At 44.1% G+C, this 24,814-nt stretch overlaps 1 protein-coding gene across 6 annotated transcripts in view; it reads right to left on the reverse strand.

Moving 5' to 3' along the window:
- The window catches only part of KCNIP1 (potassium voltage-gated channel interacting protein 1), a 256,038-nt gene that overhangs the window by 103,408 nt on the left and 127,816 nt on the right, over positions 1–24,814 (reverse strand). Inside the window, exon 1 of one of the 6 annotated variants that reach the window (XM_083798241.1) lies at positions 208–341. The exons of 3 other annotated variants lie outside the window; for them this stretch is intronic. The gene's annotated coding sequence lies outside the window, so the exon portion shown is untranslated. Of the gene's footprint in view, positions 1–141; positions 342–24,814 lie in introns of those variants that run through there. 2 more of the 6 variants (XM_083798239.1, XM_083798242.1) reach the window with 2 other exon arrangements.

Here is a 24,814-nt window from a genome sequence, read left to right on the forward strand (position 1 = left end):
TTAAAGACACCTAAAGAAATAAATTGACTACTAGATGTACGGTCCTAACAGAAAATAACTAAGACCAACATACCTAAAACAGTGCACATCTAAACATTCCTCCAAGCCATTCAGGAGTGCCACAGTAAATGGACATTACACTTACCCCTTGGAGCTTTTTCTCAACATCCAGCCTCCCTTACATTAGGGCTCAGCTCAGGTACTCACCCCGCAGCAGGAATTTCCCCTAATAAGAGGCCGTATTTCACACAGATTTTTTTTTTCAAGCACAGGTATCACACAACAAATGAATCTAAATAATAAGGCTAACACTACAGCAACAAACATAAGTAACATTTAACAGAAGACTACATACACTACCAGATATTGTGCTCATAATAGAGCACAATACCCTCTATTAACCTGGAATAAGTACCTCAGGTTGAACGGGAGCAGCTGCAGATAAACTACCAGCAGGTGGGCTGAGTTTCGGAGGTTTGCTCCTTAGCAGCCAAGCCCTCACCTGAGCCAGGCTCTGCTCACTGCAGCTGGAGCTGATCAGAGCCTGAGCTTTGGGCACAGCGATGGGGCAGCCCCTCAGCAAGCACTGACTCTCAGTGTGGGTGACCCTAATGCCCCATGTCTCACCCAGGGACTGTCTTCCCGAGTACAGAATACCTTTTCCATCTGGTTTTGGCTTGCGCGGTGGCAGTGTGTCACATGCATTTAGAACATGAGAAGGAGAGAGAGACAGAGAGTGTGTCCAGGCAAGCAGGTTGCTTCATTTTGCCACGGGGTGAGCCCCCAGGCCCGGGCAGCAGCCGGGGAAGCTGTGCTGTGCCCCAGCCCAGACCCCCTCTCTGGGCACCTTCTCACCAGCAGATGTGCCAGAGCAGAGGGCAGAACAGGCTCCAGCCAGCAGCCTGCACAGAAAGGAAAGCTTTACAGAGATGACAACTGCCGTTTGCTACCACGCACAAAGGCTCCTCTTAAAATTCACCTGCTTTGTCTGAGCTGGTAGCAAGTGCTGCCTTCTGACAGGCCATGAGTCTCATGGCTTCATGAGCAGTTTCCATACTGAGCTGGTCCTCACAAACCAGTGGTAAAACAGCAGGAGCTGGTGCTGTCTGCTGTTGAAGGTTTATTTTTCCAAAGCAGCAGTCAAACTTGTTGCTTTTAATGAAATAATTTGACTTTTAGAGGTAGCGAAACCCATAATGTCTCTGAAAGGTTAAGGACTTCAGAAAAGCAGATTATTCCTTTCAGATGTTGCTATTAACAGGAACTGTTTGTTTTTTTTTTAAAACTTGTTTGAGTTTCTTCAGCAGCTATTTTAAGGAGACATTCCATAGTCTATCTGGCACTTGATCGATTCAAATCAGTGTTAAACCTATCACTTTCACCAACAATACATTTGCTCCAAATTGGAAAGTGAGCATCTCTTTTATTTAATCACTGAGACAGCTCTTGTAAGGTGATGTTCTGTCTTCTGATACAGTATGTGTGCCAGAAATTAACTGGAAACTACTTTTAAATATTCAGTATTCTGTGTGATACTATCAATGATCAAAGATGCAGAGAAATTCTACTTACTAATTAATAATCCAGGCTTTAAACCACAGATAAAGAGCAACCAGAAATAGGAAACTGTTATTCATGAAACATAAATCATCATTTTCCATTTCTTTTCCCACCCAGCTAATAACAAGCAGTAATAAACCATGGACCAAAAAAAACCAAAACAACAACAACAACAAAAAAACAAACTGAAAAAAAAATCTTATTGGAAAAAAAAAACAAAACAAAACGCCCAAGTGGCCTATTTAGTCAGTTGATAGTAACAACATAAAAAACATAACATAAACTTCAGTTTTCTGACTAATTGCTGTTATGTGGAAGGCATGAAACTAAGAATAAAAAAAGGAGGAAAGAGATTCATAATATTTTTAATGGTAAAACCTGCAAGGGAAATTGAAAATTGTATTCTAACTTATATTGATGTTCATGAATACGAACAGCAATTTTTTGCAAGCTGTATGAAGTTTTATCACGGATCATTTACATACAAATATTTACTTTCTCAATGGACATTTTCCTTCAAATGAATGCTAAAATGCGTACTGAAGCAGAAGGTTATAAGTTAATTGCTATTGTCATTTCTACTCAGTTACAGCCTACACTAAAGCTGTCATGCATTAGAGGCAAGAGAGAGAGAAACACCACCACTAATGGTGAATTTCCTGGCTTCTATCACTGTGTCAAAACATTATCATTCTGTATTCACTGCCTTTCATGCAAAATAGCTCAAACGCAGCAAAATCCTGATGCAAAGTGTTTTTTTAAACATCAGCTTAGTGACACCAAGGAGCAGGATAAAGCACTTCAGCACTACTGAAGTTTCCAGTAAGCTGCTATACCTGGAGGAACTTCCAACCTAAGCGTGGGTGTGCCTGTCATTGTGCAGGGTGAGAGGCTCCTCTGAGGCTTTCGAGAGGCAGCAAGAATGTCCTGGGAAAGGCAAAGAGGAGGACCGATCCTGTGCCACGGGAACCGGGCACTTCTCCATGATGGGTATCCACTGCCATGAAGTGAATTCATGGCATCTGAAACTCAATGAATATTAAAACTGTCTATTCCATGGCAAACCCCAACTAAAGAGTCTGGAAGAGACCTGGACTAGAACACCTCTCGGGGCGAGACACATATTCTAGGAAGGGAGGACACCTGCTCAAAGCTACGTTCATACAGAAGGAACTTCACACTGAAGACAGATAAGAGCTCCAGCCTCTTGTGAAAGGAATTTCCTCCTCAGACTCTACAAATTTAGCTTGGGGTTTCCTTACACCAGCCTAGACTCAAGTCTTACTATTCTGTGAACTACCTTAAGTTCTAAAACAAGCTCAAATGAAATATTACATGTACTTAACTTCGGTAATTTCTTTTTGGCTAGGACTAGTGAAAGGTGTCAAATTTCTGTATAATTTTGACAGTTCTGATTCACAGATATTTCAACAGAAAAAAATGGACACCAATTCCACAGCTGAATCTGTCGCTGCATTCCCAAACCAATGCATTGTTTTCCTATTTATGGCTGTTCAGCCCTGAAACAAAGTAATCTGAGAGAGAAAGAGTGCAGGGGGAGAAGACATCAGTGTGTTAATGGATCACAACAGCAGATGATTACTCATCGATGCATTATTGTATTAATAGATCCACAGCTACCCAGAGCTACAGTCATTAAACAGCAGCTCAATGCACCAACCCAACTCTGCATGGATCACACAGATTCACACATGGACATTTCTGTAGGGCATTTACAAATCCCACAGATGGAACCTTTAGTAGCATTTGTTATTTCTAATCACATAAGGCGAGTACACACAGGTACCATACCCCTGCTCATGTGCAACCCTCGCTCCACACAGCAGGCTCTGCTCCCATCTGCAGACCTTTGTATGACTCCTTTAGATTTCCTTTCTGCAGAAACCACTACTGCTCACAGCAAAATTTCAGTAAGACGCAGGCACTCTTCTAAGAAGCAGGGTTTATTATAGATCTATTTGTATGGCTCAGCAGCTCTTTCCCCTTAAGTAACTCAGACATGATCCTTTCCCTGGAAACGAAGCATGAAAGTGCCAGAAACTATTCACAGCTTGATGACTGCATTTCCTTGGGTGTGTGAGCCAAATTACCAGGAGTGTTGTGAATACATAGAAACCTCATTTACAAATTAGGCTGTTGTAAAACAGATCCAAAAAGACACATCTGTGTATTCTCTGCATTATAAATACTTGTGTTGCCTAAAACTACTTGTTCCTTCGGGTACTGGGCAATATTCGTTAATAATGAGGTTTTCTTAGATACTTCTATCTAACAAAAAAGCACAGCCATTTACAAATCATTATTTCTTCTGCTTCTGAAATGTCCAAGGAATATCTCTGTGTCAAACCATGAAACCCTTACCAGACTCCTGGGTATGGAAACCAGAGCAGGAAGGGAGAGCACAGAGCACCGTACTGGTCCCAGCCTGGGGATCAGAGCATGTCCAGTATTGACCATTTCCCCTTCACATTTCAGGGGAAGCCTCCTCACTTGCAGGCAACGATAACAGAGATAATTGTTACATTCCCCCACTGGTCTTAAAAGCAACACTGAGTTTTCAAAGTACTTGCTGTAATACCAAACAAAAGCAAAACTCACAAATCTAAAACGTAAATCCAACTGAATGATTGAGGACTTGCATTAAAACTAGTTAATGAGCTAACTTCCCCAAAGTGTTAATTTACGGTGCTTATAGCTGTGACTACCTAATCCTCTGAGTACTCTGAACACAGAGATTAGAGTCTGCAAAGCCAGTGTGAGTTAGTGTTCAGTTACTAACTCATTAAAATACATAGAATTGACACGGGTGAATATCCTTGTCTGCTTTCAAAGTCCCAGCTTTCATGTTTATGCTACACAACTTTAATGCATGACTCAACAGACATCCAGGGAGATGAGTTTTTAAACATTTTGTTCTTCACTTAGGATCAGATTTTGTTACCAACACTCCGTTTATTATGGATGGCAGGATGAGTAGCCGGAATCAATTTCGTTCTAAGATCCACTGTTTTGTTTGAATTAATTCTTGGATTAATGAGTAATTTATTTTACTCGTTTAGAAAGGACAATGGGCACCAGAACTTTCAGGAGAAAGTTGTAATTACAGACAACAGATGTTTTATTCACACTATTGAAGAAAATTTAAGCCTAGTGTATCTGGTGAAAACCCTTTGAAGGCTTTTACTGAAAAAGCACTCAAACATATGTTTAATTGAGATAGCCCCTCGGATTTTACAGGTCCATGCTGTGACTACATATAGCCCCACATCAGCACTAATCTTCAGAGATGACAAGGGAAATGAATTATCTTCTCTGTACTTTTTTTTTAAAGGCAAAAGTCACAAATAGCATCATTCTGTTTGTTTATGCCACTCGAAGAGTTTCATTTAAAACTTGATAAAGACAGCAAGCCAGTCAGCCTGCTGCCAGTGCGACAGCCTCCCCCGTGGGTGGACCTCGTCCCCTGGGGGGCTCCAGTCCTCTCTTCCATCCTCGGAGACACAAACGTGGCTGGGGGGTGTTCACCAGCAATGGTAAAATCGCTCGCTTAGAAATTATTACAATACAATCAATATCTCATTACAATTTCAAGAAAAACTCCTCTGGTTAAAAACTCACCCAGGTTCTGAAAACTGCCTTCTGGCTGCGGGAACTTTTCAATTGGGAATTTCAACGATTCGTTTGGAAAAAACGGAACTGAATTTTCTTTACAGCGTCCTGAGTTTCACATCATTTTATGTTTACGTATTTGAGTTTCTGATGGCCACTAATATCCTGCAAAAGCCTTTGTATTACCTTAACATGAGAAAAGCCAGTGCTATCCAGAAACAACTGAAAACCAACTTACCTTCTTCTACAGCAAAGCTTCCTTCGCCGTATTTTCACAGCTTTCTTCCAGGCTGGGCCACCTCGTGCTCCAATGCCCCTCTGACCTGTCTGTTCCCAAACAGATTTTGGGCAGTGAGGTTTTGCTCTCCCACCCTTCCCGTTCCAGCCTACCATGGGCCTGAATTTTTCCCTTGACTAAAACAAATCATTTTTGAACGCAGTGGGACACAGAGAAACTAAAATGTCTGTCAGTGCCCTGCCTGACCATGCCCGCATGTGGCAGTGCCTCTGTGAGGACAGACAGAGGCTGCCCCTGCCTCCCTCGGACAGTTCTGGAAAGTTCCAAAGGGATGCAGAAGGTTCCAGATGGAACCCGAGGGTCCCAGCAGGTTCTGGAACATTCCAGAGGGTTCCAGGAAGTTCAAGCAGGTTCAGGAACATTCTGCATGGTTCCAGAGGGTTCTGAAACGTTCCAGAGGGTTCTGGGAGGGCCCAGCTGAGCCCAGCAGCCGGGCTGGGGGCTCCTGAGGGAAGGCGTATATAAGAAAGGGCAACAGCCTGCCAGGGGGTGAGGGCTGAGGAAAACAGCGTGAGGTACACCCATGCAACAGTGGCTGCTGGCCAAGGCAAACCCACTGCAATCACAGAAATGAGGCGTTTTAGGATGAAAATTCAGTATCTTGTTTCATTTTTCTCAGTGTTCAGCAGAGCTAAAACTATTGGCGTATTTAAGAACAGCAGAGGAGGGATCCTCTTTACATACACATTCAGAAAAACAATATATTTCCAGTAACACATCATGGTTTGTATTAACATCCCATTTCACCAGAGGAATGAAAAGGAAGCCAATGTTCTCCTGGTGTTGGCATCCATTTGGATACCGTTAGTCATTATCTCCTGTCACAAGACTCTCTTAAAACATAAAAAAATCAAAACTCCCTGTAGAAACGCATTTGCTTTTCCAGGTGAGTTCTTCCCAGTCAGGACATGCTCAGGCATGGCTTCTGGTCTTGTTCAAAACTTTCTCATGAATCAGCAATTGGAAATGTACCACCTCAGCCCAGCCAGCCAGCTGGACCTTACCCTTTCTAAAATTAAAAAATTTGTAATTTAAAAAATTTTAAACAAGTGATTAGTTGGCTCATCTTTCTTACACAAATATTGCCAAGACTGTAAACCAGGGAGAGCAGGAAATGCCCGTCACACTGCAGAACACTGGAAAGGTCAAGGCAGCCTCTGCTGCCTCCTTCCATAGGCACTAGGAGAGATGTGACAGGTAGGCAGGTTGGCAAAGCCTGCAGCAGAGTGGAGAGTGACACTTCAAACCATTTTTATGACAAGCGGTGTTTCAGTAAATAGAAACGTTCCTGTCTGGAAGCACACTGTGTGGTCTTCCAACCTGAGTCCTCTCTGCTCTGCTTCCTCTCACCAGCTGGCGACAGCAAGATGAATATCTGCACGGCCAGTAGCTGTAGGTCTTTGCTCATGGCAAGAACGAGTTTGCTGTTAAATGCCTTTTTCTCACCAATTTCATGTTGGCTCATAGAAAAAAGAGATCCAGTTATGTGTGTGGGAAAACTGAACTGCTCAAATAGAACATAACATGTGCTGCAGAGGACACCACAGGCCACATTCTCCCCAAACATCTGACCAAGAAATTTCATAAAAGGAAAAAAAAAAAAAAAGCTACTGGAACGTATCTTCAGCTTCAATGACAAACATTTAATTACCCTACAGTTAAATTGCTAATCAGCTGGAAACAACATTAAATAAAAACTTACCTTTAAGAGGGCCCCCAGAAGGTCTAGTGTGGAATTGAAATCATCCATGAAAATAGAAGGTTCTTGTCCCAGCCGATATGTGTAACCAAATGTTAAAAACTGGGAACTAAATTGAGTGTTGAGTGCCCATTTCATGGCATCTTAAAGCCAGTTTAAAACTCAGCAATATCTTATCTGAGTGCCTAAAATGTTTATCTATCTTATATGAAATCTGACCAGTTACTTTAGCAATATCTGCACAGGACTTGCACTGGCTTATGGACCACATCAGTTGAATCTCTGCAAATGATGTGTGAGCTCAACAGTCATGTGCAATTCTTGGTAATAATTTGTTCAAAATGGTGTTTAAAGAAAAAAAAATCTAGACTTTTGTGGAACCAATTAATTATGTTATGCACAACTTCTTCCTTAAGACACAATTAAAGTTGATAATTGATTTTCATATTTGCATGCAACTTACATTTGAGGGAATATTTTAATTTAAATAAGCTCTTCACCATTGAAATATATTAGCGCAATGTTAATGATTTAACAGTGAGACCTTCAGCTGCAGGACTGTAGTTCTTTATCAGTAGTATCTGTCAATCAATTATATTTTAGAAGAAGGCCATATTACGTTTGTGACCTGCATCCTTCAATTTATCTGACCCTCTCCCTTATCAGACTTTGCTTGTAATTGCTTGTAGCTGGAATTTTTAAGGATATCTACCTGCATCAGGATGCCACAGAAAACAGAAAATGAAAGAAAAAAATAAAAAATCTCAAGTCAAAACAAGCTCCTGTGCATTTGATCATGGGTAGGAGTAAACCACATTGTTTTCTCTGTAGAAAGTCTGAGAAGATTAAGGAGGCAACAACTTGCTGTGCAATTACAAAACAAAAACAAAACCACAGGACTGCATGGGTAAGAGATCAATTGGTAAATTTAATTATTGTATTTTCTAACATTCTGAGAGCCTGTTTTTACAATTTCTGGGACTTCTGCACTGTGCCACACAGCACATGCTCACACAAACGTTACGGGCTGTCATTAGCAACATTCAGAAACCAAACACCCTTCTGAGGGCATGATACCCTCCTGTCTCCTGTCTTCCAGCTACGGAGCCTGTCGCTGCTGGATGGCGTGGGCTTCCCTGTGCCCACCCCCAGCAGGTCCCCTGCTTCCCCTTCCTTTCCCTCTCACAGTGGTTTGTCCCTGCAGACTCTGCACAGCGATGACTTCTGGCTCACCCACAAGACTTTTCTCTAGCAGGTCATCCCACCTGGGGGCTCCTTTTTCCACATTTGTACCGATACTTCCTCCAGTATAGCTCCTGAATTTAACTGCTGGTAAGATCTCACCCATTTAAACCCTCACTCTACCTCCACTCTCCCCTCGCCCTCACAACTCTGGGAGCCCCTCAAGCCAGGAAACGTCTTTTTCTCTTGTCCATCATGCAGGCTTCCCTTCGGCCCAGTCCTGGCCCTGCATCTACACATTTTGCTGCATCTCCAGCTGCTCCCTGAACTGCTGGAGCCAACCCTCATCTCTGTCACAAGACTTCAGTCCAGTGCAGCTTCCGGAGCAAGAAGCATCTTGGGGTGCCCTCAGTGTGTCTGAAACACAGGTGTGAGGCACTTCAGGTCACAAACCCCCAAGATAATCCACATTCAAAGGTGATGATGACTTTGTCTAAAAATATGGCCCTTCAATTTTGAAAGGTTTAAGTGGCATAAAGTTTTTCAAACTGGGTTTGCTACCTGGCTTCATTTCTAGAATACTAACCCAAAGTATATCAATTCTCAGCGACTAAAATGACTGACAGGGTTCACAAAGAATGGTGGCTCTGAAGTACTGCACTATCTCACGGTTCGAAGAAGCAATTACAATTAATATAGTTGGGAGAACAAATAATCCCAAAGCGGAAAGCACGCTTTTAGTTTTCAATGTAAACAAACAAACAAAAACATACAAAAATTGTGATAACATACATATCTAAATCATACAAGCTGTTTCTGCTTCTATATAATTTTGTCGCATTGCTTAATAGGAAATATTCAAAGTGAAGAGCTGTCACAAACTTCCACTGAATCTGCATCTCATCCTCTGTCATTAATTAGCACAACTGCAAAGCTGCATCTATTACAAGCTTCTAAAAAATTAAAATATGCCATTTACTATGTTATTCTTTTGACCAGCAAGTTTGCTCTGCAAATACAGCAACTTGGTTCCTGTAGAAAACAGACTAAGCAGAGAGGTTGCAACTTCTGTGCCATGACCTTCTCTATTTAGAAAGGTTTGCTTTGCAGCAGAAATTTGTCATCACAGCACTAATTCCAGCCACTGTCCCAAAGTATCCCATTTGCAGCTGAAACATTACAGTTGCCCTTTTGAATTAACCTTCCCAGATTAACTCAAGGTCACTTCATTTTCTCCTTCAGCATCAGTTAGCCACTTTCCTTCGTACTCCCTAGAATCTCATGGTACTTCCAGTTCCTGCCAGGTTTCATTTCCCTTCACACATCCTCAAAAGCCCTTCCATTTATTTATTTATTCCTTTATTTATTTATTTATTTATTTACATTTCTAGACAATTCTCCCCTAACTGAGCCTCTTCTCTTCTGGTTTCCTTGTTGCTGTAGGTCTTCACTGAGGTTTTCCTTCTGCTTATGCCTTTCATGCTGCAGACAGCTGCCCAAGCTCTTCTTTACAACTGCAGACTGCAGCTGGTGATGTATCCCACCCTTTTCAGTTTGGTGTCATCTGTTACAACAAAAAGTTTTGCCAGAAACATCTTTGCAGGTATTAACTTCTAGCATTTTCTGGTATAGGATAGCTGGTTAGACAGATAAAAAAAAATTGAATGGTGGCTAACTGACTAGCTCAGAGTAAAGGAAAGATTTGCTAAAGATATCCCAAAGTAGTTTTGGTTCATTTGTTTGCTGTCACTTCAAATAAAAGCACGCTGTTATAGAAAAGTATCACAGAGTTCACAGTAAATGTCAGCAAATCCTATAATGAAGTCTGCTGTATTTGCATATGCAATTAATACTGCATATGGTAGCACTTGGTTTGTTAGTTCTTTCTTTAAACAGCGTTCAGTAATCTGCACTTCAAGGAGTAACACACCATGCCAAGCTTTTAAAGTGCTTTACGAACATATTTCATTGATCTTCAGCAACTTCTAGGGGTGCACATTATCATCCTTACTCTACCAATAGATAAAACATTGCACAGAAAATTAATGTACATTTTTTCAAGGCATTTTGTGCTTAACCCTTAACAAGGCGTAGAAACATGGGTGTAACATCAAGATCCCTGAAGGAAACTGAAAAGGTCCAAACGCTGGCAATAGAAACAGCTAAGGCACGGGAAGATTTCTACGTGAGGAGAGATCGGATGGTCTAGAGCTAGTTAAAAGAGAATGAACATATGGGTGAGGAGATATAAGCAACCAGGACACAACTTGCCAGTGCCTCTTCCCTCTTCATCATGATTTAACGAAAGTCTGCAGGTGGAGATGCACTGAAATTCAGAGGCAGGCCATTTAAAAAGAAACAATGCTGCGTACAGCTCATACAGCCCCACGACCATAACACCTCTGTGGGGCAAGAAGGGGCTCCAAACACACCTGTGCTCCAAATAAACGCAGCACCCCTTTCTCCTCCATCACCCTGCAAAAGCATGCAAAAGCAAGACATATGATTACACCATGCTTGCTGAAATACATTGCTGGAAGCAAACCAGCTTTAGGTTGTTAACCAACAGTAAGCTGTGCAGGGTTCGGAGAGCACCTCCCAGATGGCTAACTCACAGCTGCTGGGGAGAGGGGTCACTTTTTTTTTTTTTTTAACCCTAACACTTCCAAGGTTTCCTGCTCGTGCCTCTGTAGTATTCACTGTAAGTCACTAGGTTACTGAGGAGAAACAAGAAACGACTATAACTGGCTGCATCGGTGCCTTCGGAAGAACTGCAGGAACAGAGCAAGCTTGCAGCCAGGGCTGAGCAGCACGCTGTTTGCAGGCAACTTTTCCAAGTGCCCTGAAGAAGGTGCTCGGGACTGCTGCCATGAGAGCTGTAAGGAGGGCAATGACTTGGTTGCTGAAAGTATCTTGCTTCCAAAATCAACAGGAAGATTATCTGAAAGATGCACATCTGAAATCCATGCTGGAGAAAAAGGTGCTAGCTGAGAAAAAAGAGAGCAGGGCTCCTCATTAGAGTAGAAAGTTTACTAATTAGAACTGCCAGATCCTGGGAATGAGGAATGAGGTTTTCTGTTTTGTAAGCAGCTGAAAAGGTGACCTTTAACAACAATGACAGCTGCACCTAGGAAGTGATAATATACACACATCCCAGGAAAAAAAAAATGATATTGCCAGCAAGGTTGTCAATTTCAATATTATTTTTTCACATAGGATGTGGAAAACCCAGCTAGAAAAGGAGTCATCTGGACCGGATTCTACCCAAAAGTATGGAAAGTGATAAAAATCAATGACATGGGACTGGATTTTTTAATAGGGAAGGAACAGGTTAGAAGATGCTTAGGTTTTGAAATTGGCTGCGCCTGATACAATTCATGCTCTGCTGATGAAATCTCAGGGCTCTTAGCAGATATTGGCAATAGTGAAGTACAGGGATGAGGTGCAGAAGGATGAAACTGGATAAACACACTTCCTGCCTTTACAAAAGGCAGAGGATGGGGAGATGGGGAATTAGATACCTATCAGCTTAGCTTCAGTTCCTAGAAACAAATAAAACCAAACAATGGGTAAGCAGAGAGAAAATCACAAAGAAAATGAGTGGCTGCTCGATTGGATCTGTTCAGAGTAATTGGTGTCAAACCAATCTCATTTCCTTCAATAGGAAGATAATAGATTTTGTGCCACATCTTGATTTCTCTAAAGCTTTTCACAGGGTTTCATATCAGTTTCTTGTATGTGAGCTAAGAAAACAAAAGGGAGGGGGAGGGGGGGAATGCAGACCTGCTTGAAAAACTATTCAGAGCAGTGTCAAAGGTTCATTCACAAAACAGAAGAAATAAAAAACCTGAGCTTCATGGTGGCTGTCTTAGGTCTGTCATCAATCATTATGAATGGCAGATGAATGAGTGTACTTACTAGATTTGCAAATCTAGTAAGTTTGCAAATTTACCAAGCTGGTAAAGGGGCAAATAGGTTGAAGATCAAATATGGACTTCAAAATGGTTGAAGTCCTAAAATAAATACCAGGACTCTATTCAAAAGGAAAAAAAAAATAAAAATGCAGAACTCTATACCTATGCTGTAATAATCATCTGCACAAATGTAGGGGAGAGAAATCTTACTGGTATTAAATCTCCATTAAAAATTGGGAGCTATGTTAAGCATCAAAAACAGTATGTTACAAAAACCAGGCAAATACTCTTCTAGAAGTACAGCCATGGAGATAGCTTGCAAGACAAATGAAATAGCCCCTCTACTCTTTTCCACGCTGTGAAGACCTCAGCTGGAGTACAACATCCAATTTTGGGTCATGCACACCCAGAAAGATATGAGCCAATTAAAGAAAGTCCAAAGCAGAGAGAATGATCAATAGTCTAATAAACAAGACCTAAACAAACTGAGGTTGCTCAGGAAAGGACAGACTGAAAAGAGACGACGAGTACACAAAAGACCGTGCCGAGGAAGAGGCTAATCTGTTCTGCATGTCCTCAGTGGACAGAAGTAACGAGCTTCAGGTTTTGCAGGGAAGAATCAATTTGGTGTGAGGAAAAAGCTTTCCACTACAGAAGGTAACAAAGCACTGAAATAAATTGCCTAGAGAGACAGTGGACAGTCTGTGTTGGGAGGGTTTTATGAACGAGTCAGAGAGCAGCTGCCAGGAAGCTGCCTTGGGGCAGACGGGTGGATCAAATTGGGTCCAGAGGGGTCTCTGCTATCGCAGTGCCTCTGCTGCCTCATGCCCGCTCCGCAGTCCACCAGCTCACTGTCATACCGAAATGGAGAGCTCATCACAAGCAGATACTCTGCATTTGGTATGGAAACTTCATCTGAAAGGGTAGCTTCTGCTTCCCTTCTGAAGCCCTTCAACACCTTGATACCTTGCACGTCTACAGCGCCCTAAGTGCTAAAGCTCTATAGGCACCTATAAATATTGAGGCATAGGGAAGTGGCACGGATAAAATTCCCAGCAAGAATGTGCAAGGTCACACAGAAAGTCAGCGACAGAACACAGAGCAGTGTCCTCTGGCTCAGACACCCTTGCTGTTGCCAGCTGCTCGCCCTCCCCTCCGCTGTTTTCGTACAGATGTACAACATTCATTAACCTTCTCACCAGACCAGAAAGCTAAATTCCATGTCCACTTTCCCGAGCTGCTCAGAAAGTTATTGGTATCTTGTTCTCATGCATAAATTTAGAATGAGTTTAATTTTCTGGACAGTAAATTGTTAATTATCAGAGTCCAGGCAATCAAGTCAGATGCTACAGAATTGCTAGCTCTGTAGCAGCGAGTTGCCAGTTTGAGACATGCCCATCCTGAATCCCCTCTGCTGGAATTAGCACTCACTTCCCAGCCCAGTAAACAGAAAAAAAGGTATGCTGGGAATCTTTCACAAGCGGGTACCTGGGGGCTGTGACTAGAAAGGGCTGGGCTTTGACATGAGCATCGTCCTGTCCCAGGTCCCTGTAGGAGATGAGCTCCTAGCTCGGTCTGGAGTCAGCTGGCAGAGCCCCTGGGTGCTGACTGTGCTCTCTGCTCCTCCTACCCCCCTCTCCCACTTGCATCGCCCGTGTCCTGGTTTATGGTGGAGGGTGGCTGTCACATCACTTCACTTTTCTGAGAGATTTCTTTATAATTTGCATGCGTGTGTGTTTGCGTAATGGCATGCTGGGGAGTTCAAAGCTGTTTTCTCACTTTGAAAGTAGTCCTTGCGTGTAAGCTGTCCCAAGTCTGATGTGCACCAGGCTTGTATTTTTGTTCTTGATTGAGTACTGCTGCACTGTATTCCTTTTAAAACTCCAGCTATTCTGGGAGAGGTATATAATTTAATATGTTCAATAGATTTCTTGTCAGGCATTCATGTACGACTTCCTTCATCTCACACTCAGATGTTTGATTTTCCACAGTAATTGGATTTGCCGCATTTGTGTTTACTTTTATGACCTATGGTAAATGATGCTTTTTTAGCCAGGGACTACTAAAGCTTTTGCCAGAGCCTACAATAACCTGCCATGCAAGTTTTTGCTCAAACCTACAGTGTTAGTTTTCAGGCAATTCAAAATCCTTTTTACATGGGGTGTTAATGTACACATAATATAGTCTGAACGCTACATTAAATGAAAGCTCTTCTTTACAAGAGTGGCTGTGGGCACACAGCACAACATTATTAGCTCATTGTATGGTCAGATGCACAGCTATCTAACGTATTGACAGTGGGCCAGGTCCTGGGTGTCCAAGCAGAGACCAGGAAGAATAATTTTGCTTACAGGAACCATCTAAAGCCCATTCACAGGCAGAACTGGCCTCCCTGCGAAGGCAATGTGAGAAATCCGAAGATACGGTGCTGGGGAGACCTCCAAAACCTCCTGCAGGGACACAGCCAGTGTCCCAAGGAACTTAGAGCCATGAAGCTGGTCTAGGACTGCAGAAAAGAAAAGCTGTGAGAAGGTGAGACCTGTATGACATCCGATGCCTCGTCATAGTCCTCTGCCGGTAAAACTGAAATCTAGAGAAACAATCTCCTCAGCAAGCACTGCGACCTGCTGAGAGCAAGTGGGAGACTGTTCCTACCAGGGTGAGGAGGACTGCCAGCCCCTAACTAAGCAAGCAGGCTCTTTACTTGTGCCAGCGTTGCTGGTACCTTACACATGTCTATTTGGAGCTGCAGAGATGAAGGCAGGAGAGAGGCCAGGAGTAACGCCAGGTTAAAAGACATAACTTCAGGAAATCACACACAGGGCACACCTTTTAATTTGTCTATGGCGCTTGCATTGGTGGTCCTCAAGTTTCTCATACAAGTCCTAGCACATTAGTTTTCTTTCTTCTTCTCTCCCCAAATACACGCATGCTCTATTTGGTGTTGTCAGTTGTGCTCAGTACTCACTGGAGCTGCTTTCAACCTTTTCCTTTTGTATTTAAAACACCCAGCCGTGATTTCTAAGCAGCCGAGCTCAAAAAGATGCTTTTACAATTAAGAAGCAGAAGTGCAAACAGCTGCAGGGAGCGATAGTGCAACCTTCAGAAGGTGGAAAGGAGCACAGACGCCCCGGTGCAGGCTGCCCAGCCACTGCTCTTGTCCAGGAAGCAAAGCAGGCAGCAGTGCCTGCGTCTGCACGGCGATGCCGGCAGCCTGCTCCCAGCAGGGCCGACCACAGGTTTCTCCCGCCAGCTTTGCAGAGGCCAGCTGGTGGCAGGAACTTGTTCCTCGCTGCATTCCCTACTCGTCATTAAACCGTGTGGTCTGCGGGGACTCCCAGGGTAGGGGCCTCGAGTTTTACAAATACGAAGGGAAAAACTGAGGGCAGTGAGTGTCCAGGAGGCAGTGAGGAGCAGCAGAGGGTGTGCAGCAGTTCCAGCAGCCAGCAATCCTCCTGGCAACAACTGTAGGTAGACAGCACTAACTGCAGTCAGCCAGACAGTCCTCAGTCCTGCTAGGAAATAAGCCTAGGTCAACGGGAAGCAAGTGACCTGCATGCTCTTGGGAAAGGAAAGCAGACAAAGCAATCACTGCAGCTAGCCTTGCTTAAAAGGGAGAAAAGTTGTCACAGGGTATGGTAAAGCATGGGCAGCAGATTGAGGCCTCCCAGGCTGCAGTACTATGCCGTGCTTTGCTTTTTTTGTTATCCTGGCAAGTTTTTGAGTTATATTAGACTGGCTGAGCAGCTTGCTTGCTGTCCTAGACCACCCTTGAAAGACAGTTCTGATTCTCATACAGCACATAGCTCTGGGACAATCCGACAGAACTATAGAAGAAAGACTTCCTTTTTTTCCCTACTACTGTAGCATTTTCCCACCCTACAGTCTATGCATACTGTACAGTAAAATTTTCACAAGAATGAGCCAGGAAAAAAAAACCACACAACTTTCTGAAGATGTCAGAATTAGGGCATCTCAGCATTGTTGGGATGTTTATTGAATTCATATTTTTCCACCTCATCAAATGACACAAGAGAATAAATTCTTTAAGAATAGTAACAATACAGAGGTCAGGACAAAAGGCAAAAAAGGGGACAATTTTGATGACTGGTAAAATCCTTTGAATCCAGGAGAACTGATCTCCGAAGCAATTTTAAGCACAGAAGCATCCAGTTAGGACAGAAGTGGGTCAGGTGTTTAATGGAAAAGCACAGACTAAAGCAAAAAGGTTTTTTCCACTTCACAGTACAGCAATCTTGGATTGAATAGCAAGCCCAAAGCTAGAGGCTTTTGAGATACAGAAATGAAATTGACATTCAGTCGATACAAACTCCGCACTAGCTGGTTAGGGGAGTCCAGCGAGCGCCCCAGAGAGATGACGTCTGTCACGGTGGGCTCCTGGGAACTGTGGGGCACAGAAGCGCCCCTGGCCTCTCAGAGAGATCTGAACTGATGAAGACAGGCTTTCCTGTCGGCTCTCTGCATCTTGCATGCAATTTCTGCCTGCCTTGTCCTGTGGCAGGATTTTTCAGAGGTACGAATGTATGTGAGTGGAGGTACAAGCTGACGTGGAGCCATGCACCATTACCGACATGTTCACAGCAGCTCCGGCACCGTGACAGCTTGTGGTGACACTCAGATCTCATCCCTTCTTATGCTGACACCATTGCCCCCAGGGATACACATGTACTAGCAGTTCCTGCCTGAAAAAAGAACGGTCTCATGATGTCTGGAGATGGACCAGGATGACAAAACCCAAGCTGTTGCAGCTGTGAGCTTCTTCTTTAAGTTTTCCCAGCTCCTCTTAAGCTTTAAAGTGTTCCTGCAGAGCCTGCTAGGACAATGTGTCCCAAGATGCCTGCTTGTGCTTGGTGGTATCGTGTATCACCAGGTAAATACGAGTAAGTTAATGTAGATAGGATGAGAGCAGGCATCACTGGTGAGCCTCAGAGCCTGCAGCACTCAGCCTGGCTGCACTCACGGTGTGTTAGCTGCAGCTCAACACCACCTAGCTGCTCCCTAACCCCTAGCTCAAGGATCTTGGGCTCTGGGGCAGAAGTTTCTACAACTGGAACATGACGTTTTTGCTATTTGTAAGGAGTTTTGTATTATTACTATTATTTTTAATGCCTCTGTTTGTTGCTTAGGCAAAGAAGCCACCCTGCATACACTAGAAGGGACAGTCACAAGACAGGAACGTAGCAGCCACAGAGCATAACAATGGCTTGTACGGGCTTCTGGCTTCTCCGACACCAAAAAGTATATTATACAGAAGATATGTGTTATACAAACCGTTTTGTTATCTCACAAAATAAGAATATAGAGTGGTTTGATAATACCTATATTAAGTGGGATTTTTAATGGCTGTAGAAACTCTGTAAAGTATTATGTTAAGGGCCCATAAGTTAATCTTATGTTGCCCAAAAGCTGCGTCTGCTTTTGAGAAAATAGCTATGTTTACATGCAGCCTCCTTGTCTATGTACACACACCATTTTCCTGACAAAAACAGTGACCAGACGACAGCTGAAATGAAGGCAGAGATCCCCAAATCAAAGTGAGAAAAAAGCCACGTGCACACTGTCTGGAAGCTGTGCAGATACGCTCACAACAACCACTGCCTTAATACAGCATTTCCAGTTGCAGGAGAAAACCTGTGTGAGGAACAGTGTGAGAGCTGTGCATTATTTGTGCAACAATTCTGGATGGCTGTTCGTTTCCCTGCTTTTGCACAGGATACTAGACGTGCTAACTTCTGCCCTGACTTCTCCGAGAGACGAGAGGAAACCTGACCTGAGTTACCCAGAGCACCACCAGCGCATGGTGCTGTACCTCCCCGCTGGACTGAAGTCCTCAGCATGGGACAGAGCTGTGAAAAATGAAGGAAATTGGCTTGGAGTTCTGTTTAAAAAGGAGCCCGGATGAATGGGAACAAAAAGGAGCCTGAGATCCTTCTCGCTCCATGTCACAGCCTGACGCTGGCAAGTGCTTGGGTAAGGTGGGCTGCCAAGCAGGGCGAGGCGAGGATGCTTTCCGAGAGGCAGTCACGAACTGATCGACCCGAGGCTCCAGCTGACATGTCCCAAAGCTGACACGTCTCACTTTATTTCCAAGAGACTAAGCTATCTAGCTTTCCATTTAAAAATGCCCTCAGTGGTGGAGGCTCTTCCAAGGAATTAAACAAAACCTTTCAAACTGAAGGAGCCAGAGGAAGAAGCCACAGAGCTGACACAAAGTGTTTTTAGCGTCGCCTCTTGGGAGGAAAGAAGGAAATGATGCTCACTGCTGGTTAAATGCATCCTTGTTGTTTGTGCTGCCAAGAGCCATCTGGCCTTCAGTTACAAAGTGCTTACCCTTTGGTCTCCCCTGGTACCTGCAGAAGGTTAGTCTCCCTTCCACCTTTTCTCCCTCCAGTCCTGAGCTGCCCGATGAGAAGACATCAGGAACATCCAGGCAGTGTGCGAGAAACAGACCTTATCTCTCCCCAGAAGTCAATCCCACTCCTATCAGAAATGTCGGAGCCTCTCACCCTCCTTGCTGATGTCCCCTATCTCGGATGTTTGGTAAATTGAAATAGCAGCTGACACAAACAGACTGCCTGCCAGAATAAAAATCACCTTTTTGCTTGATGGAGAGGAAGACCAGGAGCGACAGCACTGTGCCGGTGAGGGAAATCAACTCCGCTCAGTCACTGTGGTACAAGACAACACTGAAAAATGCATTTAGGAGACAATTTTTGTAATGTCTTTAGAACTTAGGGAGTAGTAGGAGTCAGAGAAAGACTTAATTCTTGCCCATTCTGCTCTGTCTGTAGTGCAGGCTCCTCCCCACCGAAGAGAAGAGGTACATTCTTCTGCCCTAGCCTGCTTTGCTGCTTTCTTCGTCTTGACAGCTTATTAGCAATTACACACTAACAGAGATCTTATTTTGATACTTTCTGCACCTGAAGGAAATGAGCATGCCCGAAGAATACACTGAATCTGGGAAAGGTGGGGCTCTATATTTACCTGGGAAACTTGCGCACTTTCTTTGGAAAAAATTTGCAATTGCAAGAGATGAGCAGAGATGTAAAATATCCTGCTGATGTTACAAACCAAGAGCGACGTAAGATTAGTGGGAAAAAGTTAGGATCCTGATTCTGCATGAAACCCATCAAGTCCCCTGTGACGATCTTTCAGCCAACTTCTAAGGAGTGAATTAGATGATCACTACGATGAGTCTGTCAGTGGTGGCAGAGCGAAGAGAGAGGTTTATAATGTGCACAGCAGTACCTAATAGCGTGCACTGTTAGCAGATTGCTAGGGTTTAATCTCTACTGATTTGGTACCTTTCCATTTAAAAGTTCCATGTATTTTATGTTCAAGGTTAACCTTGTAGGAAACTGAATCTGGTCATTACTTTTAAATCCATTTTACGTATAAATAAATCAAATACGCAGAGAAAAAGACATTTTGTCTGTCCCAGCATCAACTTGGAGAAGTGAGAATAAAAACTCTGACAGCCCTGCCATGGTTAGGATGTAGGAAGCCCTGGCAGCCTGCAGCATGGCTCGTTTCCATTCAGAAAGTCCTCGTTCCTTGCTTATTCTGTGCTCACATAGAGGGGCACAGTCCTGTTAGCTCACCTAGGTGTGCACAGGTGGTTTGCAGGCCCGAGCCCTTCTCTCTGTGAATATAAATGCTTCCTCAGGAAAGCCAAGAACAGGCAACAGGCAAAAATCCCAAAGCTGGAACAGAGAACTGGATGCTTGCTACAAACAGCTCACACCGACTGCACCACTCAGGCTTAACCCCCAAAACATTTTCATTCAGGACACCGAGTCACACCACTCCAGCCACCCTCCTTTAGATCATTTGTGACAACTTTGTGCCGACCAGGAGCAGGAAGGCAGGTTGGGTGGCGTGCTGTGGGCACAGGAGGCACGGGCCCCAGGTGTGTACCACCAAGGACGAGAGGAGAGGCAGCAGACAACTGTGCTGTAACTGCCAGGGTAACAGAACGAAAATATCACAGCCCTGATAATGATTTTCTTTCAGCCAGGGAGCGTGTGACAGCTGGCCAGCTCTGCAGCGTGCATCTCACCGCTCGCAAAGGCACACGCAGACACAGGGCTGCCGTGGCTGTTATTCTGGAAGATGCTGCTTGGGCTCAGCCTGCCCACGGGCAGTCCTGTTCCAGCACAAGGACAGCCCTCTGAGCTCAGTCAGGGACATTGCCGTGATGGATTTTTGCTTGCTTTCTATTTTATTTTATTTTTTTTTAAGAGGAAGAACAGTCACAGATGGGCCTGAAAGGGAGAACCTTGAGTATGGGCAACAGAAAACAGAAAACCAGAGCTTTCAGTCCATTCTGTGGCCATGCATTTCTAGTGCTCCCCTTCTGTTGCATAAACAAGCTGGTGCAGCCCGAGGTGTCCTGCTCATGATCACGGGCCCCAGCTGGCCACCCAGGAGCCCAGCGTGCGCAGCTGTGTCATTTGGGCCCCTGCCTCAAGAGCTCAGCAGCTGGCGTTGGTGCAAAACCCCGACCCAACAGCCAGGGGCTGCCCTATGGCCAGGCCAGCGCGAGCAACGTACGGGAAGCGAGCCTTGGCCTAGACTTACAGAGGCACCTTCCTAAAGTGAGTAAAGGAGGAAAATGAAAAGGAGCTGAGAGCCCAGGAACAGCCAGCGGGGTCTGTGCACACCGGCAGTGGCTCCTACTTGTGCCCAGGAGCACCAGCTCCATGACGTGACCTGTCACCAGGCAGGGGCAGACACGCTGCCCTCCCCAGAGCAGCTAGGAGCACATCACACAGCACTTCGCCCTGCCAGGAGCGGCCTCCTCGGCGCCTAGATGGGGCGGTTGGAGCCCCAGCTCACGGTGTGAGCGCTGCCAGCGTGCCCGGTTCCTGCGGCTGTGCCTGAGCCTGGCCCCGCGCTGAAGCAGCTGCTTGAAGCCAGCACGCAGAGGTGCCTGCCAGCAAAGGCAGCTCCCTGTGAAGGGCTAAGGCTTGGTGTATTAAGTAGCTATGACAAATGATTACGGCAGCATTGGTGGAGCTGGCAGAATATGCGAGAAATGCAAGGCACAGGATGAAACCTGGGAGAACATCGGGTGATACCTAAGATCTGGTAATACACGCACATGCTGGTTCTTGGTGCAAATTACTCACATTTGGTCCAGGCTGGCCCATAATGATCTTCTGTCTTTAACAAAAATGGTTTACTAGCCTAAACATTTATTCAGTAGCTGGGAGATCATATCAATCATTCACACCATCAGAGCTCTGTCCTTTCCAACAGCAGAAGAGATGGGCATCATGCTCAGTAAAAAAGTACAAGTTTGGATTTTGACAGCCCAGAATGAAATTTCAGTTTGATGCTCCCTGCTAAGCCGTGGCCAGAGAGCAGGGGTTTTTGAACGGGAGCTGTGGGTCCTCGTCACCAAGAGACAGCAAACCTCATGTAACAGAGAAGCTGCTGCCTGCTCTGCCAGGGGAAACTTCACTCCTTCCCTTTGCCCCGGAACAAATCCTGGCATCCCAGAAACCACAGGCTGAAGCTGAAAGACAGTAATTTTCCCCAGGAACATCTAGTTGTTGAGCAGCTGCTACGAAAACTGTTCTCCGCTACATTTTAATACAAATGGAGCAGATGGGGAATGGCTTGGGAGGATTTGTTGTTTTTTTTTTGCAAACTTTTTAATACTGTTTCCAAACCATTTTTTGATGCAGACAAAAGCTCAGGAAAACTCTGAAGTCCTCCCGTTTGCTCAGTTACATGACAGGTGGCTTGGGCTAATGCTTTTGCAAAGCAGTTTACAAGTCTGAGCGCTCCACAAGATGCTCAGCAGCACAACGTCTGCTCAGCAGCACAACGTCTGCTCAGCTTGCTCTCCTCTCCAGATGCCTACGAGCGTTAGATAGAGCAAAAGGACTGCTAGATCTGAGAACTCAAACCCCAAAGTTAGCATCTCCTTTCAGTAACCGACCTTCAGAAGAACAAATTCATCACTGCCTGGAAGGGTGTTTCACGAAGTTGAGCCTGTTTCTGCCTGTGGTCATTCTGGGCCTTCTCCTCCATTAAATAAATTACAGATTTTAGCACTCAGACTTGTGAAAGTCACGTGGAAAACCTCTATACAGGTAGTACTGATGAACATAAATAACAATCAGTGTTTCAACACACAGGCAGCATGGTATCAAGGCACTTCTGCAGCATAAACGAGGCCCACAGCCATTGCAAGAGCTACGAACTGCAGCGATGAGCGACGTGGGACAAAGGCACCTTCCAGCCTCTTCAGCTGTTTGCTAGCAGTCCATGTGCTCTGCTCGAGGCGTAGAACGCACTGCTGTATGTACCCCACACATATTTTCTCTTTGCATAACAAAGTGGGACCACAGAATTTTGGTTTTGTGCTAGGATAAGCCGGCCTTGAGGCGTTTACACTGTACTGGCAGTGCAGATTCCTCAGTAGTAGCACACTGTGAGTCTTAGGGGGTCAAGCTGGGCTACTAACATTAATAAAAGCTAACACCAGTTAGAACTTTTTCCTAGTAGAATATTAAGTATAATTTCTTTGTATAACAACTAGCATGCAAGTAATAAAAATTATTGTATCAAACAGTCAGTAGTCTCTGCTGAAAAATAACGTGTCAACCTGATTTAAGCCACCTTAAGATTAAAATAAGGCAAGCAGCAGCCTCCACAAGGACAAGAACTTCATTAAAGTATGTATGTGCTGCACGTTCTTATACAGGGTTGGCACTGCAGAAGCAACGGGGATGAAGCTATAATTATGTATATGTTCAAACTATGGAGGATGAATATGCCAACTTCACCTGAAGTCCTAGTAAATAAGTAAAACTTATCTTATTCAGCATAATCCACAAAATTTATCTTTTTCAGCATAAACCACAAAGTAGCTCCAACCTTGTGCTCTGTATTTTAATCTAAACTCCATCAGAAAACAACCAGACATCATTATGATTTGCTCTGAATTACTCCAATATCCCAAACTGCCCCCCTCCCTAGGGGCTAACGGTACCAAACGAGCAGTTCCTCCCTCGGGACACGAATACAGCTCCCAGGTCTGCGAGGGGACGTGACACCAGGCGGATGCAGCCACCCAAACACAAGCAGCTCTCTCTCCTAAGGCTTCCTTCTCCAATGCTCCCTCTCTCTCTTTTTCTTTAAACCAAGTTTATAAATAGCATCTGCCCTTCAAATGCATGCAGGCAGACAACAAAAGGATCCTAAAAAAACAGGTGCTCAGATGGACAGATTCAGTACGGACCTTGCTGGAGCTGCCGACAGGAAATTAACTGGACATGAGGCACCACAAAACACTTCTCTGTACCAGGAGCACCCAGATTCCCGAAGACTCATGAAAGCAAAAATAAATGCATTTTTCTGTAGCCATCCTGTGTCTTGCTTGAACAGTTTCATCATTTCCACAGACCTTGCAAAGCTAGAGCTGGTAAATACAGCAATCACGAATCTATTGCCCTAGCTTCAAAATGCCATTTCACGATGCCGTGCAACAATTATCACCAGGCACCTCTTAATTAGTCCAAACATCTAAGAGGTTAAGGAAAAATAATCAAAGCAGCAGGAAGTAAGAGAAACACACACATGCGCGAGAACTAAAAACTAAAGCAAACAACCAAGGGACCGAAAGTTTTATAACTTTTTTTTTCCTCCAGTAAATACTTGCTGCTAGTCTCCAAGGTTCTTTGAACCTTGTTCTAAATTTTGTCAAGTAATTAATATGAGACGAGCAGGCTGTCATGAGCTTTGAAGCAGAAAGGAGTAATTGTTCGGCATCTGTGGGGAGCTGAAGGTTACTTTAATACCTGCGTATTACTCGCTCGCCATGAAAAACGACCCTCCAGTTTCCATAAAAAGCAGCTGTTTGATGTATATCACATTCAGGAACATTTAGACTACATTGTAAATCTACTCTTCCTATTAAACAGTGAGTCTATCTGCACAGACATGTTTTGATTTATGGAGCTCGCTGTCTAAAATTCATCCCTTCTGCCTCTATGCAACATCTCCACGTTTCTACATGAATTACATTGTTTATAAAAACAGAGAGGTAACGAGAATTAAAGCATCTTCGGCAGTCAGCTCCCTCAAACTATCTTCAGCAAAGCATATTTACATTTCTATCAGCAGTGTTTTTGTAAAGCATTCCTGAGACTAGAGAGGAAGACCGGGCAGATTTGTTACTGATAAATATTCTGGAAAATCCTGATAGAAACATTCACCCAAATAAGCTCAGTAAGATTTTTGGATTTTCTGTTAATAACAGCCAAAAGCTAAGAATCAGCCACGACTTTTCCAGCAATTAGAACAAATTGAGAAGCTGCAATGATAAACTTACTAAAATGCAAAGCCTTCTTTCATCCAGAGCTCCAGGACGCAAGCTGCTGTTTACTAAAGCATACGGATCCGTACTGAAGTTCTTGAAACAATCTCAAACAGGCAAAGAATCACTTAAGATTATATCACGTTTGTTTTCAGAGCTGCAGTGAAAGCTACAATACT

The sequence above is a fragment of the Anser anser genome (assembly GCF_964211835.1).
Source record: "Anser anser genome assembly, chromosome: 14".
NCBI lineage: Eukaryota > Metazoa > Chordata > Aves > Anseriformes > Anatidae > Anser > Anser anser.